The 12,437-nt window shown below is 44.6% G+C and overlaps 1 protein-coding gene across 2 annotated transcripts in view; it reads left to right on the plus strand.

The window, feature by feature from the left end:
- The first annotated feature begins 3,348 nt into the window (after positions 1 to 3,348).
- The window catches only part of LOC146197653 (Na(+)/citrate cotransporter-like), a 48,776-nt gene continuing 39,687 nt past the window's right edge, over positions 3,349 to 12,437 (plus strand). The window contains exon 1 of one of the 2 annotated variants that reach the window (XM_084599560.1): positions 3,349 to 3,616. The gene's annotated coding sequence lies outside the window, so the exon portion shown is untranslated. The remainder of the gene's footprint in view (positions 3,617 to 12,437) is intronic. The other variant, XM_084599559.1, reaches the window with a different exon arrangement.

Raw genomic sequence — 12,437 nt, forward strand, 5'->3', positions numbered from 1 at the left:
AACAGTGTGTTCATAACACTATCGTATACAATATTCCACAGAAACTTCATAGTTAGCCGCGAAGTCCAAGAAAGCTGTACTTGCGGCAATCTTTCATGAGGCGCAGCGCACTCATTGTTTGGCTTTCCCACCAGAGTGCGTCCCAGCCAACTATCCCTCTCATCCCTCTCTCCTTATAACACGGATCACGACAAAGATAGAGCAACCTCAACAGAACTAAACAGGAATTGATGGGCAAATACAACGTTATTGGCTACGTCTACTGCTCTTCCTGCGAATCCTTATTCGCTCACAAGCACCTTGATGCTCACTCAATCAGTAATTCGTTAATATGTGCTTCCATTATCCCGCAATTCCCCATTAGCATACAGTCGTAAGATACCACATTGTGTGAAAGGCTACTCGACATAGATATGCAGTCCCACTTGAGCAAAGCCGTACGAAAGTGTCTGCGCCGCCTATGTGTCATGTCTGAATCGGAATTCAAGGGTACCGGGGGGCTTGCGTTCTCGTGATGTCGCGCAACCCTCACGGCTCACAAAGCCGGCAACGACGCTTTTTTTTTTTTTTTTTTTTTTGGTGGCAGAGCCTTTGAACGTTGTGCGACGCTCGTCATTTTTACTGTGCGCAAAACAATTACTATAGTCAAGAATCCAACGCCTTGCCTCCCAGAGCTACGTCGACGTCTGAGGTCTTTGAAGCAGGATATTTATTGCCTTGGTGATCCCGAGGATTGACGCCGGCCATGGTGACTTCGCCAGCTGGCGGTGGTTAACTTTTGTACCATGCCCGTTTCCTCCTGTTCGCAAAAGGAATTTTTTGCCGCACCTAGCTATAGCCCTCGTAACCAAACATTAAAGGAATAAGAATTAAGCAAACATTGAGGAACAGGAATGTTCCAGGAGGCTCCGTGTCATCAACGAAGCATGTGCGCTGGCCGACTGGAAAATCAAATTCGGTCTACAGCACCACGGCTACTGTCGCGACGGCTCAATCGCACTGGCCTTGAGCACGCATTACGGAGGGAAAGAGAATTAAAGACGTATCGTTCAACACTGAAAAAAAAAAAAATCACTGCTTCTCTCATAGGTCCAATATAACAATAAAAAAATTACACAGGTTCAACGCTGCTGAACCGAGTGTTGAGCGAATGCTTTGGCTGCGGGCGACCGAGCGTTGCATCGAACACAACCAACGTTCCGTTGAACGCATCAAATTTCACTGGCCTTTTAGGTGGTGGTGGTGGTGGTAAAGGCTGTTATTGCATCTAAATATGGGGGACACGTAAGCTCCGCCTATAAGGGTATGACGCGATAGCGTAGGCTACCAGCCCACATATAAGGCCCCGCTGTAACCAAGCCGTATGAACGTGCTTTAATGGCCTATAGGGGTACTTGAATACCAGGGTCCTGGTAGGCTGATTCTAACATAACCGTCCCACGTGAAGCGAGAGACCCAAATTGGCAGCTCCTGCCCCGGTGCCACGGTGCCACGCCAACGGCTTGAAAATCTACAGTAGTGAAGCTTTGACTACGAAACAACTTCATTAACTTTTGCCACCATAAAGAGGATTCTCATCTCGCAGCTGAGTGGAACTTTTTCGACACCTCCCATGGCAACAGCGTTTGTGACGGAAATGAAGGGACCGTAAAGAGCCATGTAGCAAGGGCGAGTCTTCAAATTCCTCATCAAGCCCACATAATGACACCCCACCAGCTGTTCATATGGACAAAAACTAACACAGAGAGTACTGAGGTGCTTTGGCTTTCCGAAGGCGCTGTTGAAGAAAGAGAAGGCCAACTTAATCAGACGTTTGCAATGTCTATACCTGTGAAAGGCCCACGTGCGTTGCTTCATTGCAAAACAGATTTACTCACCCCTGTTCTCGATAGATTTTCAGCTTACTCAGCTACAAATTATTTTTCACTAACAAACGAAGTGCAAGAAGAAAAGAAGCCAACAGTCGGCGAGGCCAAGGAAAGCATTGGGTATTGTACTTTTTTTTTCCCAATGCTTTCCTTGGCCTCGCCGACTGTTGGCTTCTTTTCTTCATGTATTATAACGAGCACCCTCATTTCCCCTTCATTTAAACGAAGTGCAACCATCATAGCTTTCTTCCCATCATCAATGAAACCGGCATCACCCGCTTTGAGAACCGCAAAAGCAATGAGTTGCTATTCCACCCTTGCTTCAATTTCGGTCATATTGCGGCACGAAGCAGGGAGAAGATTGCACGAAGCATTAAGGGGGAGAGGGAGGGACAACATTTTTTTATGGGAATGACGCGAATTTCATTGGTTCCGGCTGAAGGAGGAGAGGCGGTAGAAAGCAAACCACGAAGTTGGACCCCACGAATCATTTGATGATCTCTTCCACACGATGGTCGTGTAAACCCAACACAGAATCGTGAAGCGCGACACGGCCGTGTTCTGCAGTGCAGTGGCAGCGCACGGCAACCAAGGCTTAAGGTGCTGCGCTGAATTAAAAAAAAAGAAGAAAGATATGTTTCCGATAAACATCGTCGAGCAAAATTTTCAGTGGAGCTAGCTATGAATTGAGTTATTATTTATGCTTTTACTAAGTACGCCTCTGTACGAAGTTCATGAATGAAAACGCGGCACAACACACTTGTTTGTAAGTTTGATTTTCTTTTAATACGTGGTGGGGTATTAAACTTCGAATCATTTAATGAGATAGCACATATTATAGAGAAGCGGCAAAACATGTGACGTTGCTCGCCAATGTCGCGAAAAAGTACAAAAAAATAACTGTGAAAAACGGCTGTTTTTTTTTGGAGAAAACGATGAAATAAAATAAAAGAAGAAGTTTGCGCTACAAATTTTTTTATTGTGCGATTAAAAACGGCAGCGCATATTCATTATGAGTAAAAAAGTTTTCAGCTCACAAGCTTTGATTTTTTGTAAGCTCTTTAGCGAGACAAACCTTTGCACTCCTTTCAGAAATTCGAAGGACCATCTCATATAACCAGCAAAATATTTTCGCCAAATTCATAAAGGATAATTACTTCACCCGGTTCAACAAAGACGCACAAACGTTATTGATAAAATTGGAGGGGTCGAGAGCAAGTTCTGGTACGTTTGGTTCTTATAATCGGAGGTTTTGTGTCCCCCTCCCCATCCCCAATTTTTATATAACCATATACCCTCTTCCTCGGTTAACGCTCGCTCTTGAACAACACAGAGTGCGCGTATGGCTTTTCGCAATCCTTCCAGGAAAGGAGCTTTTTGTGTTCGTTTGAAGAGGCTCTCAAAAGAGGGCGCTCTTTGTCCTCTGAGATGCCTAAAGCACTTGTGCTTTGCCCCCGCCGCCTCCACTACGATGGCTGGTAAGGGCGCCGACTGTTGGCCACGTTCACTTATCGGCGTCAAAAACCGCAAAGCCGTGACGCGCGCCAGACGTTGCTCGTTCCCAGCGTTCGGGAGCTGCGATCGGCTAGGTTGAGCGAAGGTCTATTCAGAAAGATTGTCGCGAAGCTCGCAGCAGAGCAAAATTCCGCAGATAAAACGAAGAAGCGAAGCTGTAAATACACTTACAAAGAGTGCCAGAAGGCGAAGCCGGCGTCGACTTCACTTTCTGAAGACAACACGCCGAATTGGTAAGGGAATGACGATTGATTTGTAATGCATAATGTTTATTTAGAGGCAATCCAATGAGTGTTTGCATTACTAGGATATATTAAAAGCCGTGAGATAATTTTTATGTGTTCTAGTTGCTTAGCTATGGTTACGTATTTATGAAGCTCAGCATACCAAAAGTATGTTCAGCTTTAAAAGAGAAGGAATTACGCACGAAGTAGTGTGTACCGCGCTTCCTGGAAATAATTGAGACATAGGATCTTTATGCTCTTGCGCTGTGTACTAATTAGAAATCTATAGCTTTCTAAGTGCAACCGAGCACTACACAGAATAAGGTTGTTGTTCCTATCCAGATTGTCTTTGCGCGCGTGGTTGTGTACTTCCACAAAGTGTAATATGCGGAAAACTTTTGTTGTTGGAACTGACGCTCCCGGGTTTTGATAAAATGGATTCTGGTTGACGTTTTTTGCCTTTGTTCATAGTATAAAAATGCATAAGTTCATCTTTAGCCATTTTGTATGCTTAGTTGTAGTGTGCTATGGTAATGAAACTAAATAAATGAACTATGGCTAACTGCATAATAATACTCTCTGGGACAAAGAAAACATTTAATATGCCCTACTGACCAATTTTTTTAAATATCTAAGGAACCTACCGAAATTCGACAGCTAGCTCTGCATTGCTGAGGGGCAGAGCGCATACAACGCCGCGGTTCCGTCCAATCATCCCCACCACGTCTCGCAACTTCTGGCCACTTTTCCCACTCAGGAGTATCCTGAGTATCCGTATCCCATCTTAACCTTACATGCAGCTGAACCGCAAGTCCGTGAACTCCACAAAGGTCTAAAGTATATGATCAATGTGTATATAACAAAACGACGCTCATTGGCGCCTCTTATCTACGCCGAGAGTGCAAAAACTGTCGACAGGTTTCCATCCATTTGAGTACGCGTGCCTTTGGATATGCCGTCTTCTCTATTGGTGGGGTGCCTAAAGATGGCACCATCTGTCAAAAGGCATCTTGATAGCCTTAATCTATATGACACCAGAAGTCGTAATGTACGCACTGTGAATCTAGCGGCGTAAATACCACGTATGCACAGGGGCGGGAATAATCTGTGGCTGCTTCGTTCTATCCGACAGTTGTGTCGGATAGAACGAAGCACTACTCACTTCCGCCATAAACACGGGCGGAAGTGAGTAGAACCTACGGAGCAATTTTCCCCTTTTTTAACTCTCTTTGATATTAAAACACGGAGTACTCCAGTAAGTTCTATGCATTGTGCTAATATTCATCTCTCCACTGTATTTTCTAAATGGCAGCGATTTGGCGTTCGTGAGGGAAGATCCGACGTGTCGCTTCGCAGCTGCGCGCGTGGATGGTATGTCCTGCTGCGACCAAGAGTCATAAAGGGAAAGAGAAAAGCGTGAACGCACAACGAAAAGCGCATTACAAGCTTCGAGCAGTCGCACGGTTGCATACACTTTGGAAGGCGAATGACTGATGCCTAGATGCCTCGGCTTGAACAAGCATAGCACGCAAGGCATTGTTCCGAAAAGCCGTCATCACAAAGCATAAAAAATCGGCATTTGCGCGCGCGCGCGCGCGCGCGTGTGTGTGTGTGTGTGTGTGTGTGTGTGTGTGTGTGTGTGTGTGTGTGTGTGTGTGTGTGTGTGTGTGTGTGTGTGTGTGTGTGTGTGTGTGTGTGTGTGTGTGTGTGTGTGTGTGTGTGTGTGCGTGTGTGTGTGTGTGTGTGTGTGTGTGTGTGTGTGTGTGTGTGTGTGTGTGTGTGTGTGTGTGTGTGTGTGTGTGTGTGTGTGTGTGTGTGTGTGTGTGTGTGTGTGTGTGTGTGTGTGCAAGGGAAAAACTTGAAAACAGAGATAAGATTTCGTGGTCCGGCGCAACGGTACATCATTATTATTTATTTTTTTTTTTTACGGCGGTACTTCACTTTAATCGTAGTTAGGGAGTGATTGCTCATGGCACCATCCTGAGAATAAGAGAAAACTTAAGTGACTTATTTACATGGTTACATAAATGACAGACGCATAGAAATGAGCATTTATACTGTTTTAAAAGTGTACCCTATCCCCAGGTTTCTCTTAAAAATTTAGTTCTGTCATATCCAATCACTTGCACGCTCTTCCGAAACAATCTTAAAGAGACGTCACCGACACATTTTCTTGGGCTTGTGATCGGAGATGCCGATCGTGCAGCAAGGATGGCAGACCTAAACAGAGATCACTTCGGCGACAAACAGCAGACGCTTTATGGGTGTACACAGCTAAACAGGCATTCATGTCGGAGCGCTCCTTTCAGAAACAAACACGGATGCTGTAGTCCGACTCGAGGGAAGGTGACGCGCTTTTTTGCTGGCACGAATTTCGCGTAGTTCATAAACTGGACCTTACATGCTCACTGGCGAATTAGTGATAGATATTTACTTTCGCTGGCAACCTGTGCACACTATACCACCGCCGCAGCAGACATTTTATACCATGCTGCCGCGTCTTGGTTAATTAGTACAAGCTGTTAATGCAAATTTACAAGGGAACCTGTCTGGCCTTAACACTCATGTCTGGAGAATCTGTCAATGCTCATAACTTGATCATAACAACGGCAAACCCCCAAGGTGAAGTACGTATACATATATGATATACCTTGGGGATCTCCTAAATACATTGGATTGCGGTGCTAATTGTGATTAGCTGGAGGCCAAGCTGGGTATTCTGGAGGTTTCAGGACAACACGGAGAAAATGATGTCATAAAGAATTAAATAAAATTCAACCAAAGATGGCTGGCCGAGTTATGAACAGTGAGGTGTCTCCATTGTAGCGATGGAAACCTCGGTATGCTAATTTTCGACAGGAGTCAAGGTATTATATCTTTTTGCTTTTTTCAGGTACCTTCACTGCAGCTCATGCTTCTTTGCACTTTTTACCCTCCCCAACATAAACGTTCGCAAAGTCTCGAAGCTTAGTCGTCGTTATTCAAATGAATTTAAGCGCGCATAACGTCATTCAGCTTCTCAGGTTTCCGGCCTTAAATTTTGTATTTATCACTTTTTCAATAATTGTCTACAGATTAACCGCACGGCCAGAGCAGTGTACAGAGCAAGAAGAGAATTCCTAAGGCCAAGCGTGGTTCTGTACTTTCACACAGTTCATAAACAATAACGCATTACATTATGGTCATTCACCTCTTTTCATTCCTTTGCAATCTTCAATTGCAGCGCGACCCAGGTTCAACCGAAAGGGGGGACCAATAGACGCGAAGCACAAAAGACGCTCCGATATTATTGTAGGCTAAAGGTCCCAAGGTGGTCAAATTCATTACAGAGCCCTCGATTATAGGGCATGCTTTCTTCATTCTTTGAACTCTCATTTATTCGTTTCCTTGCGTTGTCTCTGAAGTGTCCACAGATAAATATGTCGGTCGACCGACCGATATATTTATCTGTCGGTCGGTCGGTCGGTCAGTTGGTTGGTATCGAATTGTCTTTCTCAATAACGATTGCCCTCAACCCGGTGAAATATATTCAGGGTCCATGCTTTCTTCAATATTTCCTGCTGCTCTCCAGTCAAATTGTATATACCTGCAGTGATAGGAAACATTTGTCACATACTCGCGTGAACCGCTGATGTCGAATTCCCAATCATTACCCCTGGGTGTCATATGTCTTCAAACGGCCGAACGCAACGCTATTCGCATTAGAAACAAAGACGACTCCTGTCAGACTGCAAATGAGGTTATTGCCGATATGCAATGATCGCTAAAACTAGTTGCTAACCACAGTTGTCGACAGGCATGTGTTCCAGCGTGTTGCGGTGGTATGATGAACGTATTAACGATTACAATCACAGACAATCTCAGGTTATGAACAGCGAAAGAAGGTGTGAGTGTGCGCAGGCGTTGGTATACATATGCCCTGGCTATGTCTGCAAACAAAATAGAAACTTCCGTTAGATTGAATCTTGCAACAAGGTACTTGTACAATTCAGCCCCCGGATAACGCCGTTGGGTTAGCTCCCCATGATTTATTCCATGATCCTCAAGCATGGTCTAAAACAACTAGAAGCATATGTGAAGACTGGAAACACTCAAAAGATGTTGCGCTATCGTCCGCAATCGTAATCCCATAAAAATAAGGTACCAAAATGTGAACTATTGATTCCTTTATGTGCCGATAATTTTTATAATAGTGCTACTAGCAATACAATTATTATTATTACTAAGCAATAAAAAAGATGACGAAACGGGACGAATCATGCATGGTTCTAGACAACACATTTATTTACCTGCATCGTAATGAAAGCCCCGAAGAGTTGAATACTAGCACTAGAGAACTCGCTAAATGGTAGACGCTAAGATAGTTACGTATGGAATGCTTGCATGGATTCCCTATAAAAGTGATTTTCTTTCCAATGAACCGCAAGCTCACTAATAAATTACCTAATTAGTTGAGAGTGTAATGCTGCAAATTTATGTAAAGGTGTGCATCAGTACAAGTCTGTGCTCGTGCGAATAAAATTCGAAGCTCTGGAATGCCAATTTCCAACTCTCCTTCAAGACAGTGTCTACGTGTGAAAAGAGGGGAGAAAAATGTTTCTATGACAGAGCATTAAGCGTTGAGGATATCCTGTGCCAGGCTTTAGCAAAGGGGTTTGGCCGCATTATAAGCTTATAAATAAATGTGCAATGGGTTCAATCAAGTGAAAGCCGTACGTATCAGATGGTACACTGCAGCATTTTACATGCGATAAAAATATCTTCTCCAGCAGGTCTCAAACATCTTCTTTAAGGTATCCTGATGCATTCCCTCTCCTTCGCTTCTTTGTCTTGTAGAGTGCCACAAAACCCTTTGTAGCAATGTGTTTGACGGTCGTATGCACTTTGACGACTCTGAATAGGAACCTATTGTGTGCCCTTAATTTCTGAGACATTGTTGAGCGCACGTCCATAAGCTATAACGTTTATATTGACCTTCATGTAACGAAACAGCTCCGAGAACCAGGATGTTGAAAGATGATGAAACTTATCTCAAGTGTGTGCAGTATGTGCAATAAAGATGCATGGAGCCGTAAACTGCCGGTGGAAATTCACGTATGGTCTATGGTCCGGCGGGTTTGCCTTGGCTTTGCAACAAGGCTGTCGTCCTTGGATAAGGCATGAGGTCGGAGTGGTTGTTTTCTTGTGAAGTATATAGTGACTGAATATTCCTTACACTTGATTCAGGGCTGAGCTCAGTACGTGCTTAGTACTTGCACCGTTGTACTTGCTTTTTGCTGTCGTGCACATTATTTCTTCCTATAGCAGCAAAGATCAATTACAAAACTTTATCTTCCCGTTGTGAAGGCTGACCGCCGAAGAATTGACGCGTTTGAATTGTGGTGCTGGAGGAGACTCTTGAGAGTTCCTTGGACTGCCAGAAGATCAAATCAGTCGGTATTGTCGACCATAAACCCTGACTGCTCATTGCAGGGTCAAATTCTAAAGTTAAAGCTCAGCTATTTTGGTCATCTGATGAGAAGAGAGGAGTCGCTGGAGAAAGATTTGATGTTGGGAAAGGTTGAGGGTCACCGGAGAAGGGGTAGGCAGCGAACGCGGTGGTTAGATGGCATCCTCGAGGTGCTGCAGATGAAGTTATGTGATGTTAGAAAGATAGTGAGAGACCGGAAAGCGTGGCGTGATATGGTCCATAGGGTCACGAAGAGTTGGACACGACTGAGCGACTGAACTGAACTGATCTTCCCATTGTAGCAGCGAGTTCTAAACAAAATTTAGCGAACCTGTGTGCGAACAACTGTAGATTCACATTCCATTCTTGAGATATCTGTGCTGGTCAAATATTTAGGGGAAACCCCTAAGGAAGAGTAGGTTCCAATTAAGGAAGTAATTACTCATTGACATTCACCCAAGCGCAGCCATACGGCTACAAAGGAAAGCTGTATAGCTTTCTCAGAAACTTCGCAGTTATAGAAAAATTCATCCTGACCCGGGAATATAACCCGGCACCACCGCCTTTCCGGCGCAGTCGCTCTACCGACTGAGCTAACCAGGACGGCCAGCCCATCAGACGGTAGGACGAGAACGAATTGATCTAAATCTCGAAGTGGCCGTGGCCTCGTGGTAGAGCACCCGCCTCGGCTACGGGAGGTGGTGGGTTTAACCCCCACTGCCGGCCGGACAACCACCGGTTTTCTCAAATGGGTACAAGCCATAGCCCGGCCTGGTGCTCGGCTACCCAGGGTCCATGGCTTGAAAAAGGAGCCCGCAGCCTCAAATCCCAACGCGTGGTGTTGGCCTTGAACAGTACTAGAACACAGAGATCGTCGTAAACCGAAGCGTGGCCTTGTGGTGCAGCATCCTCCTCGTGTTCGGGAGGTACCAGGCTCGATCCCTGGTGCCGCCGGATACCCACCGGCTTTTCAATGGGTGCAAGCTTTCCCCCGGCCTAGTGCTCGGCTCTTTGGGTTGAAATGTTTGGAAAAGGGGTCATATGTCTCAAGTAGTTGCTCCGATGTGGCAGTGATCAGTTCCGCCTTCTGACAACAATAAGTCCGCCTTGTGCGGCAAAAGCCCATTATGTGGCCCTTTTTTCTGTCAGCCCGGCCTTTGCAGGCCATTAGTTGTTCGAAACTTCAAGCCTTCGAAGGAGCACAGCAGGGTTAGCACAGCCTCTTCCAAACCAACACCCTTCAAAGAGCCGGGCGCCGGGCCTGGGGACGCTTGTACCCAATTTTACCGGTGGGTGTCCGGCGGCGGGTTTCGAACTCGCCACCTCCCGCAGCTGAGACGGGCGCCCAAACCACTCGGCCACGACTGGGAAAGGTGTTGGTCAAATATTTAGGGGAAACCCCCAAGGTAGAGTAGGTTTCTAATAAGGGAGTAATTACTCATGAGTAATTACTCCCTTATTATCTCTGTTCGTGTTTCTGATCGACTCACTTCTATTTTTTTTTTTTTCAAATAATAGACGGTTGTGTTAAATATTCTGAGAAATAAATGTTTGTCTTGCGAAACTGCAGCAATTATGCAGTGCAAGCAACCGTCAATTTTGCGGAGACTCAAGCGGTCTCTGATACATGGTGCATTGATACCGGTCTGAAAATACGGGCAAGCGCTAGAAGTCCTCGGCACAGCCATATAATTTGCTTATCCTCGAAAGTCTTCCATATCTTGCTGTCGTCCCTCAGCGATGAATGTTTTCATGCTGACGTCATATACATAAAGGGTAATGTATCCAGCATCTCGTCTATAGAGGAAACTATTAGCGAGCCAAGCATGGCTTCAAATTAGGGAAACATTTCAACGTAATTTCAAATGACGGGATAACAATTACAGAGGCTATAAACTGTGTTATGCTCCTTCTACACAACAAACGTTAAAGAAAGCTCAATTTCATTTTCCTTACATTTCCGCCTTCTTCAAGCCTAGCAGCTCCTACATTTTTTTTTTTTTTATAAATCCTGCAAGATTAGCGAGTTTTCTGAGTTTAGCTGAATACGTAACAAATGCTTTCAAATCGGCAATTTCCCTTTCTCGCAGTAAGTAAACCACAAAATTATGTCGTTGCTCTCGTGCCAGTCCATGCACTGAACGCGTCAACATTTCGTTGAAAGAAAAGAGAGATAAAAATAACTTAGAAGCAACCTGGCTCTGCCAGGTTGAATGAAAGGCCACTGTCGTGCTGACACCAGCGGCGGACTTTTACATATCTTTTGATATTTTTCACTTCTCATTCATCAAGAAAAGCTGCGGAGACGCATTTACCGCAACAAAGTTCGCTCCTCCACATTTTCTCTGAGGGGGCGTAAGTGGTGTGACACGGGAGGGGAAACCCAACTGTCAGCATTCTGACACAAAAGAACTGCTTGCACTGGACTAGTCACTTCCGTCACCGTTTCTGCTGGGCACTCGGTACAGCGCCTATATATCCCTGGGTTTTCAGACGCACTTACCCATATCTGTTCTCACCTCTATGTAGAAAGAAGCACGGCCGATAAAGATAAGTGAGCTTCACTGGCGGATGATAACCGCAGAAGAATCAGTCTCAGCCGTCCTATACCCATTCTGCTTCTTTCCTTCAAGTGATTCATTTCACTCAGTCATATTGAATGATGTATCTGGAAGCATGCATCGTCTTCGTGAACGTCAAATGCGTCAAATTGGCAGAAAACGAGAACATATCACTAGCCGTACGTAGTGCTCTGCACACCACTGATAGCTGAAGTAACGGGCGCTTATAGTTGATGATGATGATGATGATGATGATAATAATAATAATAATAATAATAATAATAATAATAATAATAATAATAATAATAATAATAATAATAATAATATTCCGGTCGAAATTTCCGGAGTCCTCCACTACGGCGTCTCTCATAGCCTGAGTTGCTTTGGGACGTTAAACCCCACTAAACTAAACTAAACTAAACTAATAATAATAATAATAATAATAATAATAATAATAATAATAATAATAATAATAATAATAATAATAATAATAATAATAATAATAATAATAATAATAATAATAATAATAATAATAATGATTGGTTCACAGGAAAGGAAAGACGCTGTATCTGTAACACTTGCTATGTAGACACCTGAATGGCACTGTAAAGGAAGGGATGGATGGATGGGAAATTAAGAGGTGAAGATTCAGTTTGATTGTTGGCCGCGTCAGATGGCCGCCAGTTGCGTCCTGTCGCAACTGTCCTGTCGGCGATCTCTTCGGCCCACTCAGTGACCCGAGCCTAGATGTTCGGGTCCGAGCAGCGCAGCACTGCCTCCCACTTCTCCAGAGATGGAGCTGGTAGCAAATCGGCGGGTG

The sequence above is a fragment of the Amblyomma maculatum genome, chromosome 3 (assembly GCF_055883805.1).
Source record: "Amblyomma maculatum isolate TAMU_Amacu chromosome 3, ASM5588380v1, whole genome shotgun sequence".
Lineage (NCBI taxonomy): Eukaryota > Metazoa > Arthropoda > Arachnida > Ixodida > Ixodidae > Amblyomma > Amblyomma maculatum.